General features: G+C 41.8%; 1 protein-coding gene across 3 annotated transcripts in view; it reads right to left on the bottom strand.

Moving 5' to 3' along the window:
- Positions 1–20,617, bottom strand: part of epas1b (endothelial PAS domain protein 1b) — a 76,022-nt gene that overhangs the window by 39,851 nt on the left and 15,554 nt on the right. The window contains exon 1 of one of the 3 annotated variants that reach the window (XM_050071281.1): positions 1,980–2,442. The exons of 1 other annotated variant lie outside the window; for it this stretch is intronic. The gene's annotated coding sequence lies outside the window, so the exon portion shown is untranslated. Of the gene's footprint in view, positions 1–1,979; positions 2,443–20,617 lie in introns of those variants that run through there. One more of the 3 variants, XM_050071280.1, reaches the window with a different exon arrangement.

Genomic DNA, 20,617 nt, shown 5'->3' with positions numbered 1-20,617 from the left:
GAATACCAAAAAGAAAAGTAAAATGAATATAACAAAAACAATACTACTACATGAATATGAAGATTTGAATTCATAAATTCTCCACAAATACTGTACACCAGGATTCTCTACTTTCTTTTCCTGCTTTGACACTTTTCATGGCACTAAAAACTGTGGTGAGCCGCTACAAAACCCTCATGTGGTGTCTAAGAAGCTGCTGGAAACACGGCAGTGACTCGTTAAAAACACAACCAGTTTTGTTGTTTGTTGGTCTGAACAGTGGTCTGCAGCTTGAAATATGATGTACAATGCCATCATGTTCCTCTGGTGATTACGCTGGGTAGAAAGGAGCTGCTTAAGTGAACCTGACTTCAGCGTACAGTAGTTGCCGCCGGTGCAGGCACATATTTGACACAGCAGACGTGGCTGCAGAGGGTACCGAGTTCATGAAATGAAGCCATGTGGAAAACACAGTTTCTATCTGAGTTCAGCCGATTACTGCTCCAGTCAGCTCATGTGTAACTTTAGAAACGTTGATATGATGCATATGAAACATGAAAATGTGACGTATTTGTTGTTTGCAGAAACTAAATTCATAAATTCTCCACAAACACTGTGCACCAGAATTTTCAACTTGCTTTGCCTGGGGGCCACTTTAGCAAAATGACAGGAGGCCGGGGGCCAGTTGCCGCAGCCCTGCACAGGTCAGGTGCACGCAGGGGCATTTCTAGTATCTAAGGACATTTGAGGTTAAGCCTGGACCTCTGCCAAGGGGTCCGAGAATCCTCCTGACACTTCTTTGACAAACAAGCTGTTTTGATGGTATTTATGGACTCTGCACTCTGACACCTTATTGACATTAAAAGTTAGAAAAGAAAAAAAAACGAAGATTAAAAGAATTAATTTATTGTGAATTGGAAAAGGGTCGGGGGCCACCCAGCATCCTACGCCCATGTCGCCCACTAACACACACTCGCACACGTCCACACACAGGAAGTGGAGAAAAGAGAAATGATCATAATTTTAGCAGCAGTGAAAAACAAAATGAGAAACATAGATATAAAGTATAAATTGGTGCTTCAGGTTATTTTTGGTTTAAGTCATTTACTTTAGTCTGAATACACAATAAAAGCCAGTATGTTTTTCCTCTCGATCGTATCCGCCCAGTCCTAAGAAAATAACAATTTTAACATTTATATTACTAATGCTTTGACCTTTTCTGAAGCCTACTGTGTGCTGTTTCAAAACAAATTCATCACAACACTGAGACAAACTATGTATCTTTTCAATGTCCCTCGGCTCCCACACATTTTATTCAGCAGCAAAACTGTTGTTTCAAAATAAAAAATGATGATAGTCCAATATGTAATCCTGACTCTGATGACTCATGGCACTCTGTGTCCAGTTTTGTGTGTTTGTTTAACTTGACTTTTGATTGAGCAAGTTGTATTGAGCAAAATCTAATCTGAACTTTGTAAACAGAGGTTACCTGTTTGGAGCCCAGCCACTGAACACACATAAAGATAATATGTTTTAATAGAAAACAATTTGTTTTTTTACCAAGAAATGGACAACAGCTTAAAAAAGGTCATTATTTTCATTTCCTCACGTTAATTCAGTTGCTGCTCAAAGACGAGAACTATTGGCCAAAAATAATGGAAACGCCAAATACAACGTCACAGGATAAAAACAGTTATTCCGACAATCAAACTGCAGTCCAAATGTCTGTCTCCGGGTGACCGAGACACAACATTAAACAAGCCCCCATCTTCAGCAGCCTCAGAGACAGATCACTGGATGTGCAAACAATCTGGTTCATTTAGAATCTCAGATGAACATAACGGGATCCTGGTGAGAAATCAGGGCGATTCAAGGCCAACAAACACACGACAACACCTCTACACTCATTAAAGACACCAAAATATGATCACTAACCTCTCTAACTTACAGGAGAAAACAAGCTTAGTAAATTACGTCGGCCTATTGACAGTAATGTTCACAATATGATTTCATGTCAGCCTAAATGACCTTCATCAGATCCCCATCTCATCCAATCCAGCCTCATTTCAAAGTTGTCGAATACCAGCACTTGGCTTCCACCGTCAGACACCGACAAAATAAGCTGTCCTTTCACGTCGGCATGATACGCAGCCGGTGGCCTCTATTCTGTAACAGCACCTGGCGATGTCAGGGGATATTCGGCCTTACAGCACCGCAAGTTAAGGGGGCCAAAGTCCAAGTAGGGTGGGTGGGAGTGCTGGTAGATGGGTCCAACAACCACCGACTTTCACGCAGGAGGCCAGTGTTCACGTCCCGTATGAACATAAAGCTGAACCCTGTTCTTTTTTCCTAAACCCAACCACATGATTTTGTCGCCTAAACCCAACCATGTGCGTTTTTTGTTGAAGGAAAAAAACTTCAATTTGCAGGACTGTGCATTTCAGGCAATGCATGTATCAGGCTGTAGTTGACACGGCGTCCCAGAACGTGAACAACCAGAGCACCCAGGGTACCTTGCACGTCATATCTGGATGTGAAAGTCCATGACTAAACGTCGATATGTGACGAGGTCAGAGGGAGAATGTGTCGTCTTATCAGTCTCCCTTGGCTTGTTTGTGTGGGCCATGCGGTCATGGTGACGTATATGCCACTCTTGCCACTGACATTTTGCGGCGGATCCGGCAGATCTGCCCGCTCTGATAACTGTCAAATGGTCTGTGGTCCATATGTTGGCAGTCATCGACAGACACTACATGAGACCTGCAGAATGCCCAAATCATGTCAGCAAACAGAACTCTGGGTAAGTTTTTATTGGTTTATTTTTCTGGCCCTCTGCTCCGAAATGAGTCAGAATTTGATGCCAAAGCTCAAACAGACAACCAGTCCAAAAGTTCAGTATGTGGTCAAAGAGAGCAGCACAACAAACCATATTAGGACATCACACATGGAGTTTGGCTTTCTCTGGATCCTGTCTAATGCTCACAATCATACTTACAGTACAATATGTATACTTTCTACACAGTGGATGTCTGGCTTCAGATTTATTAAAAAAAGAAGCATAAAGGGTTATAAATAACCACAGCATCATAAACATAACAGTGCAGGAGCTGGAAACAGGGCAGCAGGGTTTGTAATTCTTTTGGCAGATATAGTGATTGGAGTTAAAGTATCTCAAGGTCTTGTTAACAAGTGAAGGTAGATGCATCAGCGGTTTGGCACGGCGTCAGCAATCATGCAGGCGCTGCACCAGACTGTTCAGCTCTCAATTTACTGGTCCATCTACGTCCCAACCCTCACTGATGATCACTAACTTTGGGTACTGACCGAAAGAATGAGATCCCGGATACAAACACATGACATTAGTTCCGGAGTAGAGCCGCTGCTCCTTCGTGTTGAAAGGGGCCAGTTGATCCTCCTGGGCGCCTCTCGTTAGGTGTTTCTGGGCATGTCCAATAGTTAGGGAGACTTTTGGGCAGACCGAGAACACACTGGAGGGATTATATATCGCCTGTGTCGCTGGGAAAAGGGACGTCTGGAGTACTTTGCTCAGCCTGATCCCCCCCGCAACCCAGCCCGGGATAAGCGAATGAAAATAGATGGATGGATGAATGGATTACAATATGAGTCATGATTTTTGTGGGTACAAGAAACTTTGCATTTCATTTTCACTGAAAAAATATATAAAATGATGATGATGATGTGATTTCTGCTGGGGTCTGCGCCAAACAAGCATGTTCCCTGACGTCTGGAAAACGATTTGTAGCAACACAATGCTTCGTCTATGACGATACATTGCAACATATTTTATCTTTTTTTTTTTTAAATTGCAGCTCCTGCAATTAGATATTGCACTTGGCCATATTGCGATTTTGAGTATATTCCAATTAATTGCACAAACTGAGCTGGAAATGCACGAACTGCCTGAAGTTTGCATGGCAAGGAATGTAAAGACAGATAATAACCAATAAAACTAAACTGTACTTTACAGTAGTTTTAAGTATTGGTTTTATGTTCAAGGATACATTGGACAAGTATTACCACCAAATGTGGCTGGTAGCAGTAAAATATATTATCAATAGCCATACGTTTATTTTGTTAATTTCTAAAGATCCCTGAAGTAACTTAAGGCCATTATTCTGTCGTCAAGACATAAACTCAAAGATGTGTTAACAGAGTGACAGTTGGCTGAATAAGTCATTGTGGGCTTCATGAACACTACACAAGTCCCACGAGGAGGATTCCACAGACCTAAAGAAAGCATGTAGAGGTAAAAACTTTATCAGTTCAAGGTTAGAAACATCTCAAACAAACAAAGAGCTGTTCAACTTGCGATCCGTCTGCAGGCTCTGTGATAACGGTAACTTCAAAAGCCACATCAGATGAGGTGTGGCTGAGCTCTGCTGAACTTTAGATGCCCTCACTCTGTGGTGACACCTTGCCCTTTATCACTGTGCATCATGTCTGTGCCAAACCTGCAACATGCAGGACCAGTTGGCAAAAGAAAAAGTTGGCATTGTACAATTCTGCACACTGCAAATAGGATACGCTTGCAATTTTCATTCGTATCATATCAACATTTCGAAGTGACGTAGTACATGAGCTGATTTTGTTATCGGGAGGTGGAGGGGATGATGGATGGCGTGTTACCAAGGCAAGACGCCTGCCAAGCTGGGGAACACTGTTGATACCAACAAACAGCACAAGCAGTATGGGTGCAATTAAGAGAGTCATGGCTGTGTTCCCAGCAGCTTTTAAGGCACCAAACATGGGTGGATTGAGGTGACTCATCTCTGTTTCCCTAGTGGAGATAGTGGCATGAAAAGTGATACCAAGACATTGCTGCTCATCCAGCCAGGATTTGCCCCAGGAAAGTAGGGGATCCTAACCATAACCGGGTGTTTTTTGTGCCTGAACCTAACCAGACTGTATCCAGGGGACGGTCGATCTTCTACATAGCAACGCAGGCTACAGGCTTGGGCAGCATCTATTTTTTATACCTTTCTGACATGTCACTGGGGTATATGATGGTATTTTTGTAAAACATATAGACAAAACAAACCCAAAAGCTGAGCTCCTGGTGATAGATGATTGTCACTGATGTATGTCATTGTTGCTGATATACAATTAGCCTACTACTTATACAGGTCTTGCTGGGCTTAAATAGTTACAGCCCCATGAAATACTGAACAGAAAACAAGTGCCATTCTTCCACAGATTCTTGCTGGAAAACCCAATGACACTTGTCGTGCTGGCAGATTTCTTTTTTACTAGTCCTGTAACGTTATACCCACCACACGCAGTCACCATCTTTCTCAGCTCAGCTGCCTGTTCCAATATTAAAGACTGACCTCTCGTGGCGCATTCTGTGCACTACATTGCCAAAATACAGCATCTCCCTATCAGCTTAATAAAAAGAGCAGTGTCTGTATTTCTAATTGTAATGAAAACCATACCTTTGGGATTTCTAAATACTCAGATACACCAAAAAAACAACAGTGCAAACGGACAAACATTACAGAAAAAAATATACAAAAACCAAATGGAAAATGAGCTGATGTGCAAACCGAAACTCATGTGGCCACACTGTAGGACATCAGTGCTGAGACTGCTGAAAACTCAGACTTCAATGACAAAATAAATGATCCGTGAAATACTGAGAAGCACAAGTTTACCCACATATGTGCATGTCTGCACTCTAAGTAGAAGCTGGTTTGTCTGAGTCCATTTGAACTTGAGCCAGTGTACCACCACCTTATTCACTCGACCCAACGTCACACATCATTACTGCCAGCATTGACAAAAACTACACACACACACTCATTTGTAACTCAAGTTTTTGGTCCCAGAGAGAGTCACGTAGTGCAGCCACATTCTATCATTATTCTGTCATTATTCACTGCACCAGGTGCTGGACCCAGTACAGTGTGGTACAGTAAGTTACAGAGTATACAAGATATTCTGACTGATGATTTGGTGAATGTTTTAAGTAACTGTGGTGTTCTCTAAATATTAAATATCTTAAATATATCTTAATAACTAAAATGATTTTCAATGGAAAAATAAGGGCTGAAATAAAATCAAATAACCATTTTCAGCATTTCATTAACACACAAAAGTCCCTAATTTGCTTTTTATTTGCAGTCATTTCCTGAGCTTTCCTCATCACAAAGAAGCAGGAAATACAACTTTTTATGTATTCAATCCAACATTCCAATCTTTCTCCAGCTTCTCAAGATCATCTGTTTCAAATAGACCAGTTGAAATATTCTTCTTGCACATGATGTCATATTTTTCCGATTCTGATCCCTGAACCTTAAGTATCTGCTGATACTGAGTACTGATCCGATACCAGCGCGTAAAATAAAAATGGATGGGATATGAATTGTTGTACGTCTCAACTCCTAAAACTCCATGTAAAATATTAAGAAATAAATACATAATAGTAGAATGAATGCCATAAAACTTTTATTATTATTATTATTATTATTATTTATTATTATTATCCAGTGTTGACACAGATCAAGACACAGGTTAAAGTGCAGCCACACAATTTGGTAAAAAAGACATTTTAAAGGCTACAGTAGAATTCTTTTTAAACTCCGCTCTGTTTCCGTTTTGTTTGCCTGTAGCGTGCGTATGTGTAATGACGTGAGGCATTACGTGGTATCGGATTGGTCACAGGCTGTACTCGCCGTTACCCCGATACTGCATTTTAGGCAGTATCAGAGGCATTTCCGATACTGGTATCGGTACAACTCTACTTAAAATGAGCTGTTTGTATCTATATTGCAAGCATGTCTTCATGCGCAGAGATCTCCACGTTGCACTGCCACGTTTCTACAGTAGCCGAGTGTTTTGTGGTTTGTCAGCCAATGTAGTTAGCAGCCCCTCCGCAAAGAGAACGATGGAAAAACACCATTTATTTTTTTTTAACATGAAGCTGCTTTATCCAGTGTTTTTACTAGATTTGTACTGATACCAGTATCGGAAATGCCTCTGATACTGCCTAAAATGCGGTATCGGGTATCGGCGAGTACAGCCTATGACCAATCCAATACCACGTAATGCCTCACGTCATTACGCACGCTACAGGCAAACGAAACGGAAACGGAGCAGAGTTTAAAAAGCTTTCTACTGTAGCCTTTAAACTGTCTTTTTTACCAAATTGTGTGGCTGCACTTTAACCTGTGTCTTGATCTGTGTCAACACTGGATAATAATAATTAAAAAAAGTTTTATGACATTCATTCTACTATTATGTATTTATTACTTAATATTTTACATAGAGTTTTAGGAGTCTAGACGTACAACAATTCATATCCCATCCATTTTTATTTTACGTGCTGGTATCGGATCAGTACTCGGTATCGGCAGATACCTAAGGTTCAGGGATCGGTATCGGGAAGGAAAAGGTGGTATCAGTACATCTCTAGTTTTTACTGGTTTTTATCACCTGGTCCTTATTGTTTTGGAGAAGACGACACCTCACAACCTCCTGAACGTCCAGCTCTTAAGTTAGCAGAGGTGAGCACACATTATCAGGTGCTGGGCTAATGGCCCTTTGTCGACATGCCAAACGGCAACACTGATTTGTAACTTCAAACTGATTTATCACCTGGTTCATTTGTTTTAGAGAGGAGGAGACCTCTGTGGATAGTATGCCTCCTGGTAAAAATCTCCTGAGCAATGAACATTGAAGGAACGCTAACCAGGAGATGTTTTAAGCTGGTTGCAATCTGCCTGTAAATAAATATAGCCTGCTGCAAAACACATTTGATATACACATTAAACAATAGTGTTGGTGGCTTTGATGGTTTGCATTTAAAAATGACAGTCTCCCCTCTGGCAATGATCTCGACCCTTCGAACACAGAGACAGAACCTACACAGTCAAATACACATTAAGGGGAGGACAACATACAATTAACAGGAAAGACAGAGCACAGAAGCGCCATTATCTTATCTCATCGAATGCATGTCCCATCAGTGCGTCTCCCTGCTCATCCCTCTGCGCTTTAAACTCATTAACCCCGACTGACCATCACCCAAACCCTCATTACTGATGAGCCAGCAGACAGCAGAGCAGACAGCCACCGACCGCTTCCACTCAATCAAGTCAACTGGAACAGTTAGCTTTGACTAGCTTCTGGACGTCTGTGTGTGTGCGTGTGGTGCCACTCTTTGATAGTCTGCGGCCATTGTTGCTGCAGGTCCCCACAGACTATTTCAGGATTTGAAACAATGGGAGTCACAGCGCTACAACAGGGCACCGAGCCGTTTGATGTACTCACTGACCCCTCGCTCGTGTTCATACACACGCACATGCACACACACCAGAGGTCAAAGGTAATCGAGTGCATTTACGCCTGTACAGTAAGTAGGCTACAATGAAAAACAACCGATTTTGCCGCTCGCTGGTATCGAACAGTGGTTTGCAGCTTGGCAGGCGTCTCGCTTACGTGACACACCATCCACCATCCCCTCCACCTCCTGATGACAAAGCCAACTCATTTTACGGCACTATGAAAGTGTAAATGTAACATATTTGCTGTTTGCAGAAATGTACAATGATCCTCTGGCGACTGTGCTGGACAGAAAGGAGCTGTATGAATGAACTTCAGCGTACAGTAGTTGCCGCCGGGTGCAGGCACACATTTGACACAGCAGACGTGGCTGCAGAGGGTAGCGAGTTCATGCAATGAAGCCATGTGGAAAACACAGTTTCTATCCGAGTTCAGCCAATTACTGCTCTAGTCAGTCACTCAGCTCATCCCAACAAGAGTTGGACAGTTATCAAACATCCCGAATCACTTGAAAAGGCTTTTGTCAGCCGGATTTACTTTTTAGGGATGCATCAAGACTTTTTTGTCCTTTTTTAGCCAACGGAGAGCGCCAGGTGGGAGTGTGATGATGTGACATGGAGGATCAGTTCAGTATCTCGTTATTATCACTGGCACAAGACGCTGTGATCGACTCACTGCTGTATGATCACAATCTATTTCACCTTTGTGTGTTCAGTATTCAGGTCAGCGCTGTTTACTGAAGCTAATGAGAGATTATCACGTAAAGAATGTTACACTGATTTATCAACCTCTTTGATTTCATTACCACAAAAGGTCTTTTATACGAGAGTATCAGGGCGAATGGCAGATTACAAAGAAATATCAGGAGGAAAAAAGTCATAATATTTTTAGGGTAAGTGAGAATAAAGTTGAGGAAAATTTAAGAATAAAATCTAAGTAATTTAAGTAATCAAATTCAATCAATACCAAAAATGTTTCGTCATGTATGTGTTTCAGAAAAACATCAGCACTGACCTACACATTTTCGATGGTCTTTTAAAACTCTCAAATATCAATATTGGCTTCAAGAATACGGGATAGGCTCAGAGAGCAAAGGGCATCAATGTGAGACGACTGCCACTGGAAAATTTTACAGCACTGCCATGACTCAGAGCTCAGTCATTGTCATCCTGGCTACCTTTACCGTACTATGACTAGTAACAAAGTTTGTTTCCTAAAATGACTCATCCTTTAACATCATGTGACTCCTTTCAGTCAGTGTAATCACAGATGGATTAGAAAACAAAGCTCAGTAGAGTTCAGATCTGCACCAGGTGTGTGTGGAGGCATGTCGGTGGGAACAGAAAGTGCAGGGCAGGCTGTGTCCAACGTGTGGGTATGTGTGTGTGTCCAACAACAAAGTCCAACTTTTGGAACGTAGCAGTGTGCAACCAAACACAGCTGATGTATCTTTCCATTCTCCCATAAATATCTGTCTGTTGTAAATATGGAGAGGTTGGGCTAAATGGGCGGAGCTTCCCAGCATGCAGTGAGACAATGTGTTTAAGGCCGTAAGCTGAACTCAACTGTTTTTAAAGGGGTTGTAAATCACTCACGTTTACCTACTTCATGTTCATGTATGCCACTAAGGTTGTAATGGGTTACAGTTGATGCTGTGGTAAAAGATATTTTGCACCATGAATGAAGTTGTATACACAGTTAGTGAGGTGTGCCTGTGTGAATATCAGTGTCTGACATGCAGATGTGCCAAGGTGAAATTAAGAGCTCTTTTTGATTTAAAATTCATCTCTTCGCCCTGTTTTTGCCATTGTGAAACCTGAGCTCACCACAATATACATTTTTATAGTTCAACAAAATTAACAAAAACTTAGTTGTAAGATAAGTACTGAATGTTTTTATGTTCATATGAGTTAAATGCTCAAAGAACAACAAAAAATCCTGTTAAACTGACATTTAATTCAAGACAAGGGTCATGTGACACATTTATTCAGTGTCTGGTGAACTCAAAACTTTTAAGATACTGTATTGTACTAACTAAGAGTTTTTAGTGCAAGCAGTTTCTGAAAAAAAATTAAGTACACGCTTAAAAAACAGCAGCTATGGAGCGCCAACTTGCTTCGTAAGTAGAGCAGGCATCCCATATACGAAGGCACTGTGCTTGCCGAGGCTGCAGCAGGTTTGAGTCCAGCCTGCGGCCCTTTGCTGCATGTCATCCCCTCTCTCTTTCTCTCCCCTTTCATGCTTAGACTATCCTATCCAATAAAGGCAAAAGGCCAAACAGGCAGGTTGGAGCGGGCGCCCCATGTGCGAGGGCTTAGTCCTTGCTGCAGCGGACCTGGTTCGATTCCAGCCTGCGGCCCCCTTTGCTGCGTGTCATTCCCTCTCCTCCTTCCATGCTGTGCTGTCCGAAAGCCCAAAAAATAATCTTTAAAAAAATAAATGTGGGTGCTTCTTATGGTGGCTTTGCAACCTCAGATGCAACCTGCCTCCGCGCTCTTGTAAGTTGGCACAAAATGGGCGCAAAAGTAGCACCCAGCGCCTGACCGTGTGTTTTCCAGATGGTTAAAGAGGGCATGTGTACAGCCCTTTAGAGGAGTCGGCAGTCATTGACGGTATAAAACAAAAATCACCGCAACCATAAGAGGTCCTTCAGCACAGTCATAAATTTGCACACTAAATATTAGGCTGATAGGACCAGTAGTGTGCTAGATTAGCTACAGACAGAGAAATACACACACGTAACAAACTGCATCATCCCCTCGAGGCTTACACCTGGAGAAATGGGGCTTTTTCTGCCTTGGGTTTGAGTTATGCAGCATATTTATGGCTCCTACAGGCTCAGTTTTGTACTTATCCTGAACTTATTTTTTTATCCTAAGTATCTGTACAAACTTTAATTAAATCCTCTGCGTACAACGAGTGTTTCTGCACAAAACATTTACAGCTCAGTGCAAAGCAAAGCTCCTCCATCTGTCTCCTAATGGATGCCAGTGCAGTCAGTAATGACCGGCAGGTATGTGCTGCTGGTGACACAAGCAAAACTAAAAGTGGTTCATAAATAGTACTGCCAATATTTCTCACGCAAACACTCACAAGCTTCCTGACATAACATTTCAACTGCAGCCCATTACAGATATGTGACCAGCGGCCAGCATGTCTGTCACAGCAGTGTCTCATGATGATCAGGCGGTATTGTCCCACGCATCCTCTCAGTTGCCCTTCAGCTACAAACCGACGCATGAGGACACACAACAGGAGGCCAAAATGACCACAACCCAAATTACTTTCACACCTGACACACCACGCACTGAGCAAACACATCATCAAAACACAAAGACGAACACTTGCATACACAGTGAGGTCACCACTGTTGAGTGATCATCTCCATAAAAGATGGAAACAAATAGTCTGAATTTTTTTCTTATGCCAAAAGAATACAGTAACCTGAATCCAAAAACACATATTGAACTCCGAGCTTTTGGCACCTGTATCAAAACATGAATCCAACACGGGACAGTTGAAGCTGCAGAAATGAAAACCTCACATACATCACTGCTCTGATTTCTGTTCTCGCCAGAAAATAATGTAAAACCAGAGATAACGTTCTTTGTTCTGCTCTGATTTACTGGCACATCTCGATGCTGCTTGTTTCCATCATCCTAAAGGCCCTAAAAGGAAATGTGAAGTCAACCTGCAGCCTGCTGGGACGGGTTGTGTTGCGTTTGTGCTCATAATGACTGTTGAGACTGTTGTGGTCTGAGACAATTAATAGATAGATGGATAGCTGGGGTGGACTGAAACTAAATACATTTTGTCGCTGCCTTTATTTTTTACACTTTTTTGGGCTCTGTACTTCAATTTACTGCGACTTCATCCTCCTACTTCACAACATTTCAGGGGGGAATATTGTAATCTATACTCCACTACACTTACCAAACAGTTCAGTTACTGTTACTTTACATAAAGAAACATCTGACCAGCTGATAAGCAACAACAAATTGTTAAAGAAAGCCCCAACCTTTTTGACTCTTTACAAAAAAGTGGTGTCAATCTGAAGCTCCTTGTCATATTTCCCAGGGCTCGACAGTGCGAGCGTTTCACTCACATTTGCGACTAAAAATAGGTGTGTGCAAACTGTAAAAAATATTTAGGGGCACATGTGCGCATAAAAAAAATCAGCCGAAGCAGCCTATATTTTTGTCAATAAAAAAATATAATCTAATCGCAAATGTTGGAGGAACTCCAGCCGCCTTCCCTCTTCCCCGTGTGACACGGTTATGGGTGGTTTTCCAAGCCACTGTCGGCACAATGAATATAAGTCCCACTGTCGGCAGCGTGGAAATAAGTCAAAGTGTGGAGGAGACAGACCGGGTTAAGCGGCGGACATCCGGGGAAGCCTGCTCCGTTCTCCCTGCAGTTAGGGACCGTTCTCCACGGCCAGGCTGTTGGCTGGGTGGGAATAAGTCAAAGTGTGGCGGAGATGAGGGACAAAGGAAAAGCGGCGGACCTCCGGGGAAGAATGCTCCGTTCTCCCCGCAGTTAGGGACTGTTCGCAGGGACGGTTTTTGCTATGGGCAATGTGGGCGATCTATGTGTGAGGGCGCACGAGTGCCCTCCAAAAAAAAACAAAAAACAAAACAAAACTCCTCAGTTTTCTAGACTACTGCTCATTTCCATGTCAAGTTAGTGGAGTGGGCGCTGGGGTGCCCCTATTATCATGTTTCAACAAGCAGCAGAAAGGAAAGGCGAATCCTGGTGGTTGGGGGGCGCCCAGGGTGTAAATCTAGCCAAGACCGCCTCTGACCGTTCGCCACGGTACCGCTGCTGGGCAGGGTGGAAATAAGTCCTGCAGAGTTTCAGAAGACCTGGAGAATGTTTTAGGATAGTAATAACATTATATAAGATAATCATATTGCAAAGATAATATATATAAGATAATAACATTAAAGACAAAATTAAATTGCAATACTTTTTCAAAACTTGATGATTTTACCTTTCTGTGCAATTTGTATACAAATACATTAAATTATTTTGCTTGTAAATGTCTATTTGCATCATGTTTATTACGGAAAACACATTATTTGATCAATTTACATTGTGCCCCTAAAGTTCTTTGTGCGCTCCTTACTTTTTCAACTTAGGAGCACATGTGCTCCTTGGGAAAAAAGTTAGCGTCAAGCCCTGTTTCAGATGTCCATGAGTTGCTACCAAGCAGCAGCCTCCAGGGCTCGAGGCTGGCTCAAGAAGTCAATCAATCCCCACAGATCCCAGATTAAAATGTCCAACTTTACAGCAGAAGAAAGAAGAAGAAGAAACTATTCTTTATTCATATTGTCATACACACACAGGCATGAACAGGACCTGTACATGCATTAAATGGAGAGATGTCAGAGTAAAGGGGGCTGCCCATGAACATAGACAAGCACCCTGAGCAGTTGGGGGTCCGGTGCCTTGCTCAGGGACACCGCAGTAGTGCCTAGGAGGTGAATTTGGACCTCTCTAGATACCAGTCCAAGCTCCATATTTGGTCCGGATAGGTACATGAGCTGGCAACCCTTCCGTTCCCAGCGTAAGTTCCTATTGACTGAGCTACTGCCTCCCCAGAAAGAAATGTGGTAAATGTGGTACAAGAAACATTTTTGGTCCCTAAGGCAAATTTTAACAATCATAACAACTGCACAGGGGATGAATTTTTATATAACTCACCACTTTACATTTAATTACAGCTCAAAGTTTTGCTTTTTTAAGGGCAGGGCCTCTTTGAGTGACTTCTCAGGCAGGTCCACCCTTTGCTCCTCCACAGCCTCTCACCCATACATGGTCACCTCTGGCTCCAAAAAGCCAAGATGGCAACGACTGTAACTCGAGGCTTCAAAATGGGAGTAGACAAACTAATGGATGACGTCACGGTAGCTACGTTCATTACTTTTACAGTCTATGGTTGTTGGCAGATTCACTAGAGAGACATTTCTCCTCTCAACTTCTCACATGGTCTCATTTAATCAACTACTCTATTAATAACAAAATCATTATAAAAGTTAGCCAGGCATGACCCCAGGGTTTGGTACCACATGATGAACTAGCTCATTGTATATAGAATAATTGAAACTAGCTCCACCCTCGACTACTACCAAATTTTCTGCGGAAAAAAGTACTTACTTTAAGCAAACCTTTCCGATAATACTGATATAATTCTGACGAACAGAGTATTTCAAATCGTCATTTTGGTACTTCTACTAAAGTGAAGGATATGAGTACCTCGCCCACCACCAATGGAAAGATAGATAAGTAAAAAGATGGACAGAGAGACACAGAAAGAGAAAAGGGCAGAAAATACATAGCTGGCATTCTGAAACCTCTGTGACAGAAGTAACGCTGTCACTCTAAACCACAGCGAGTAACAAGGCCAGTTAGCACGCATGAGGAAAGTGCACACACACACACACACACACACACACACACACACACACACTGAACGTGGTGACAGTTGTAACCTACAGCAGGTTTTAGGGTTACAGATGATAGTGCTTTTTTTAAAATACTAACTCATTTATTCAAACTGAGGTTTTGTTTGAGGACTTTTTCTTCACAGTAATGACACCTTAAAATGTAACGACAGACATTCGTAGCTTCATTCAGAAAACTCAGTAAAAGCTTTGAATGTTAAAAAAGGACTTTCAGTACAGCCCTATTTATCCATAATAATCTGTCATTTAATTGTCCACAGTCGCCCACATTAAACATGTTTTCACACCATACAACCTAATTAAGCACTTTGTGGTTCTAATTATAGGGCGCAGCTGATGTTTAAAACTTTTACTGAAGTCTAATAACCGCTCTTGCAGCCATCCATCAACGCCATCAGCCCGCCCAACAGGCTGCAACACATCTGAACAATGCAGCTGATCCAGATGTTTCTTCTACCTGAAGCGAGCGTCAGTGAGCTCCTGTGCTGTCCATTTCAAAACCATGTGACAGCAATAGTCCTCGACACTCGCTCATTTTCTTTCTCTAAACACCCTCCAGCTCTTTCAATCACTTCTCTTTCTCTCCATGTGATTAAAGTGTCAGTTAATGCCTCCTAACTGGGGCCTGAGGGGACGCGACGGGCGCACACATTCTCAAACACACAAGTAAGAGACCAGATCCTGCTCGGCTCTCATGCTCGGTCCAAATCTTAACAAAGCAATCGAACAGAAACAACAAAGAGAGGACATATTGTGTCTGTTCCCTCTCTGCTGGCAGTAATGAGACTGTTGGTACAGTTTGCCCTGCAGCGCTGCACAAGGCTTCATCTGTCCCTGTCTGTGTGTGTGTGTGGACAGTGTGTGTGTGTGTGTGTGTGTGTGTGTGTGTGTGTTCAGGATTATCTCAGACTGCATCAGTGCTCAGGTTCTAATGTAAGAAAATTAGCTTCATGTTCATTCATTTATATGCAGCTGTGAGATGACATGCAAAAACAAACAACATAATGGAAGGATCAATAAAAATTATAATGTGTTATGGCAACAACTGTTTTTTAATTCTGAGATGCAGGTGATTTAATCTGTTGTCTTTCATTTTATACATGAACACATGCAACAATCTTCTTTGCTGTGTACAGATTAATGATGAGAAGCGTTGACACTTTCCACAAAATGAAGGAAAAAATATATATTTCTGAGAGAACAATATAAACTGTCAGCTGAGATGATAAAGTAAACACCATGAAAGGTTTGTCTCACATAAAAATCAGCTCTACTCCCGCTTAAGATATTTTTTCTTTTATTGGTTTCAGCCTTTTTGCATCTACTGCACGAGCGATCCAAATGTTTTGTCGTCTTCTTTTACATTTTATTAGGTTTTTCTCGTGTGAGATTTTCTTATTTTTATCCTTTTGCTGAGGCTGCATTTTGGACCTCTGCCTCCAAATACACTTTTTCCACACTCGTGCTGGTTTGGCTTGACTTGATTTGACTCTCCTTTACAACAAGGCTACCTGTTTGAAGGTGTGTCTTAAACTGATGACAGCTTGTCCTGAGTGTCGACATTTAAATGCAGCGAGCTGATCCACAGCTAAAGTCCCTTGTTATTTTGCTGCAAGTGTTTTTCCATCACACAGCACGGCAGGTTAAGAAGGCACACAGCTCACCTGTCGGAGGTGAGCTGTGTGCAGAGGCAGTAAGAGCCTGTTGTCAGCAGCTCCTCATGCAGCATCTCGCTATGGCCTTTTCTGCTTCTCCTCCTCTCTGCAGTGTTGGTTAACTTGGTTTTTTTTTAGCAGAAAAGCCGCTGACAAAGTTCCACTAATTCAGTGATGAACACATTTAATTTCCTGTAGCTTCTTCACAATAAAAGTCTCCCATTATTTTGTTATGTTAAAGCTTTTATTGTGGCGCAACAAAAATGGAAATGTTGAGTTTTCAGGCAGCAACTTCACACAACTTCTGATACGGCTGATAGCGAAGATGAAACAGTAAAATAAAGCAGATATCTGAAGTAAAAACGGGACACAGGAGAGAAAGTAAACGCCCAACCACACCAGATTCAGTTAGAAGCTACAGACGTACCGAGAGCTGAACACACAGAGACTGTTAAAAGACACCTTTCTCTCTGGTCTCCAGCAGACAGAGGGGAGTTGAGTCCTGCAACACTAACGCTTGTTTAAGCGGGAAAAGGAGGAACGTCGAGGGTTGGCTACTGTCAGCGAGACTTAACTGCTACCCACTTGGAGGTGTTTGGGCGCACGTTTGGCTTGGAGATGGACCATCTCTGGAATAGGGCTGAAAGTGTTAAAACTGACAAAGCAAACGCAAAGCGGTGCGGCATGGTTTGACGCAGCGCAGCCAGAAGTCCCAGTGGAAAAGCCCTAAGAATACATCTGTAGCATTAAGTATCAGTAACTAGAGAGTATTGGGAACTGGAATCAGATTTTTGGTTACGTGTGTAAGGAAGCTTATTTAATGTAGGCTTAATATTATATTCGGGGTACATTCACTGATGCACTGAGCAGTTTGAAGTTCTTTGTTAAACCACATCAAAAGATAAAAGAGTATTGTGTAGGAAACAATCCCTGGTCTTTCTTTTCACAGTATTTGACTGAATAACACTGCTGTGCAATAATCTCTACTGCTCCCATCTGAGACGGAGCCAACCCTCTTTTACGTCTTACACTTACAGTTTTCATTTCACAAGTAAACTGTTAACTTCAGGTTCAGACTGAACGTCCAGGTTTTTTATATGCATCACGCATACACACATAAACACACACAGACACATGCACAGAAACACAGGCCCCTACATTAACTCCTGGTGTTCATGAGATTGTTGTGATAACAAGCCAAGAGGTGCTTATAGGAAACAGATCCTGTAACCAGAGCAGGTGTCAGGCTGTGTGTGTGTGTGTGTGTGTGTGTGTGTGTGTGTGTGTGTGTGTGGTGTGTGTGTGTGTGTGTGTGTGTGTGTGTGTGTGTGTGTGTGTGTGTGGGTTAGAGCACAGGTACAGCGAGTTCACAACAGCTCTCGGTGGATCATGTGCTCTAAAAATGTTCTAATCACTTTCTTGTCGTTTCCATCGCTCACTGTAGAACAGATTTACAGATTTCATTGACGTCGACTGAAGCTTGAACATTTCACCGCACCTTCACCCGGCCTTAAAGGAACAGTCTGCTTGTCTCAAGATCAGTATCATTTTTAAATCGGAGCGAGGCCCGAGACACGTTCAGCCAAGCTCTGCACAAAAACTGCAAAACTACTTTACATATTTTAGAAGGCCCAGTGACGAATAAAGATTTCAATTTGACCAAAATATAAAAACAGATTCAAACTGCACGACAGTGGTTTCTGCCTTTATGACAATGTTTTGTACTATCTCATTTGCAACAACATATTTTAAATGCTTTAGTGGAGGATCACATGACGAATGTCATGATAACATCAATGCTCAAAAACATTGTCATATTTAATTTTTTGAATCAACAGTACTTTACAAATATATACAGTGAGACAGTAACCAGTATTTTTAACACTGGATATTTTATCTCATTAGAATGTGTTTGCTTTAGACGTAATGCTACTTGTTGTCTTTACACACATTTTAACATGATTTAAGCCTCAAAATGTCTGAACACAATACTTGGCATCATCCTCTTATTGTTATCTCAGCTCCATAAAATTAAATAACAGTCAGTGGATGTAATATTTTTTGTAATATTTAAAGATATCATTGTCTCACCATGAGGTGCAGACAGTTATTCCATTTGACATTCTGTGACTATAATGTCTAATAGTTCTTAAACTTTGTAATACCCTCGATATATTTTCATTTAACTTGGTAAACAGAGATGAAAAGATTCAATAAATGTGTTTTTTCCTGTGAATATTTTTCTTATTTTTACTTCATAAACATCTTTGGACATCAAAACTGCACGTCAAGTCATTGACCCAGAAACAGAAAAGTTGGAGCATCTCCAAAGATCTCATTGTGTCTTCTGTCAAATCTAAATGACCACTGTGCAAAACCAAGCACTGGAAAAAGGAGCAGCACCATTGTCATCACGCTCCCATTAAAATATCTACTTTACTAAATCAAGAAAAGAACATTAGGAAAGTTTTTTGAGAACAAGTGGAATACAAATTTCACAATTGTTCTTGTCCATCTTTGAACAATTGTTAGCAGCTGAAATGGAAAAGGAAACAGGATGAACAGAAGGAATGATTACAGTGAGCAAAACCTAACAATTAAAAGCCCCTTTTCGTGGAAGCGACAGCAGACAAAGACTGCATTCAAATCACAGGACTCAATGCTCAATTTAGATTATTTTCCCAGAACCAATCTTTCTGTGTAGACTGTTCGTATTTGAAGTGACTCAGGCTGCTTTCAGACTAAGAGTTGTCTTGCTTTGGTTCGAGTCAGGGACTTAATAACTGCCTAGAGCTGGTTCGTGTTCTCATAGCAGCATTTACAAGAGGACCAGATCAAATGCCTTGTGTGAGAAAGCTGCTCTTGATTGGTCAGAAACCATACAGTTTGAAAACGAGGCGCGGCTCCAACTAGAAAACAATGTTTTGATGCATTGGATGTGCTGAATGTGCATCACCTCTTCAAGAAGGTCTCAGTTTTTTTTGGTGCACACCAGAATGTGATTTCTGTGTTCACACCTGCCCAAACGAACCGCATTTAGGGGGCAAATTAACCTGAGTTTGATTGAACCGAGGGCAGGTGTGAAAGCACCCTTAAATTGGACATCACTGTGAACAGATTTCTGCCTTGAAATACCTCACATGCATCCAATCTCAGCAAGCAACTTTGTGCTCAGAAGACATCTAGGTGAAAAAACAGCAACATTTGGGCTGTTAGTAAAAGTTAAGTAGACCAGAAGACACCAAAATGATGCTATGTGACTCAGTTTTTATTCAAAATTTATCTGGGTCTGGTAACAAATGATAAATGAATGATGAATTATGATTTAATGTTTATGATAAAGCTGATTAGTCTCACATTGATTTCCACTCATTATTTCATCAGCTCTGTCTCACCATCAAGTTCCCACCTCCTGAGCACAGAGCAGAAGGCCGGACTGTATGCTGCTGTTGATATGTCACATCAAATAGTGTTAAATAAATGCAAAACAGTGCTCAAATTTTGGTGTGTAACATCACTGCAGGGAACATGACTGTGCACACACAGAGTGCACTGGGGACATCGCGGCGGCTGCCACACACTCTGCCTCCTCCAGTCACCTGATGGACATTTTCACCACATACACATATGGACTTTGTAAATCAGCAAAGTCTGGAAATAAAGCCAGCGCCGGCTCTCGCACAGTTATTAAACATAATATCCTCATTATGAGTCCTAATCTCAAGACTTATTTTGTTGTCTGTTCCTTGTGCTCAGACTGAGCTGGGAAGAAAAGCTTTTATGTGCTCTGTTCCTCTCACTTGGAATAACCTTCAAAAAGAGTTTAAGCTATGAGAATTGGTCTCTGCCTGATTTTAAAGCTCTCATAAAGTACAAGGACAGATGAATTGGTTGGTTCTAGGGATGTAACGATTACCGATATTACGGTAAATTTCGGTTAATTTTTACACCGTAAGAATGACCGTTTATGTTTAAATTAATTGCATTATCGCGGTGGATTATCAGGATATGTAATAACAGCCTCATTCAAGTCTCGCGATGCAGGCGCTACGTGAATGCGTAGCATGTGTAAACACAAAGAATGAAAACATGGCGGAAGGTGGTGATAGCGGCACTCAGGACATTTTCCCCCCAACTAAACGCACAAAGTCTGAGGTCTGGTCGTACTTTGGGTTTCTGAAGAATGCCGAGGGACAGCTGGTGGAGGACAACTAT

Source organism: Epinephelus moara, chromosome 19 (assembly GCF_006386435.1).
Source record: "Epinephelus moara isolate mb chromosome 19, YSFRI_EMoa_1.0, whole genome shotgun sequence".
Taxonomy (NCBI): Eukaryota; Metazoa; Chordata; class Actinopteri; order Perciformes; family Serranidae; genus Epinephelus; species Epinephelus moara.
This window is presented reverse-complemented; position numbering and strand designations above follow the sequence as displayed.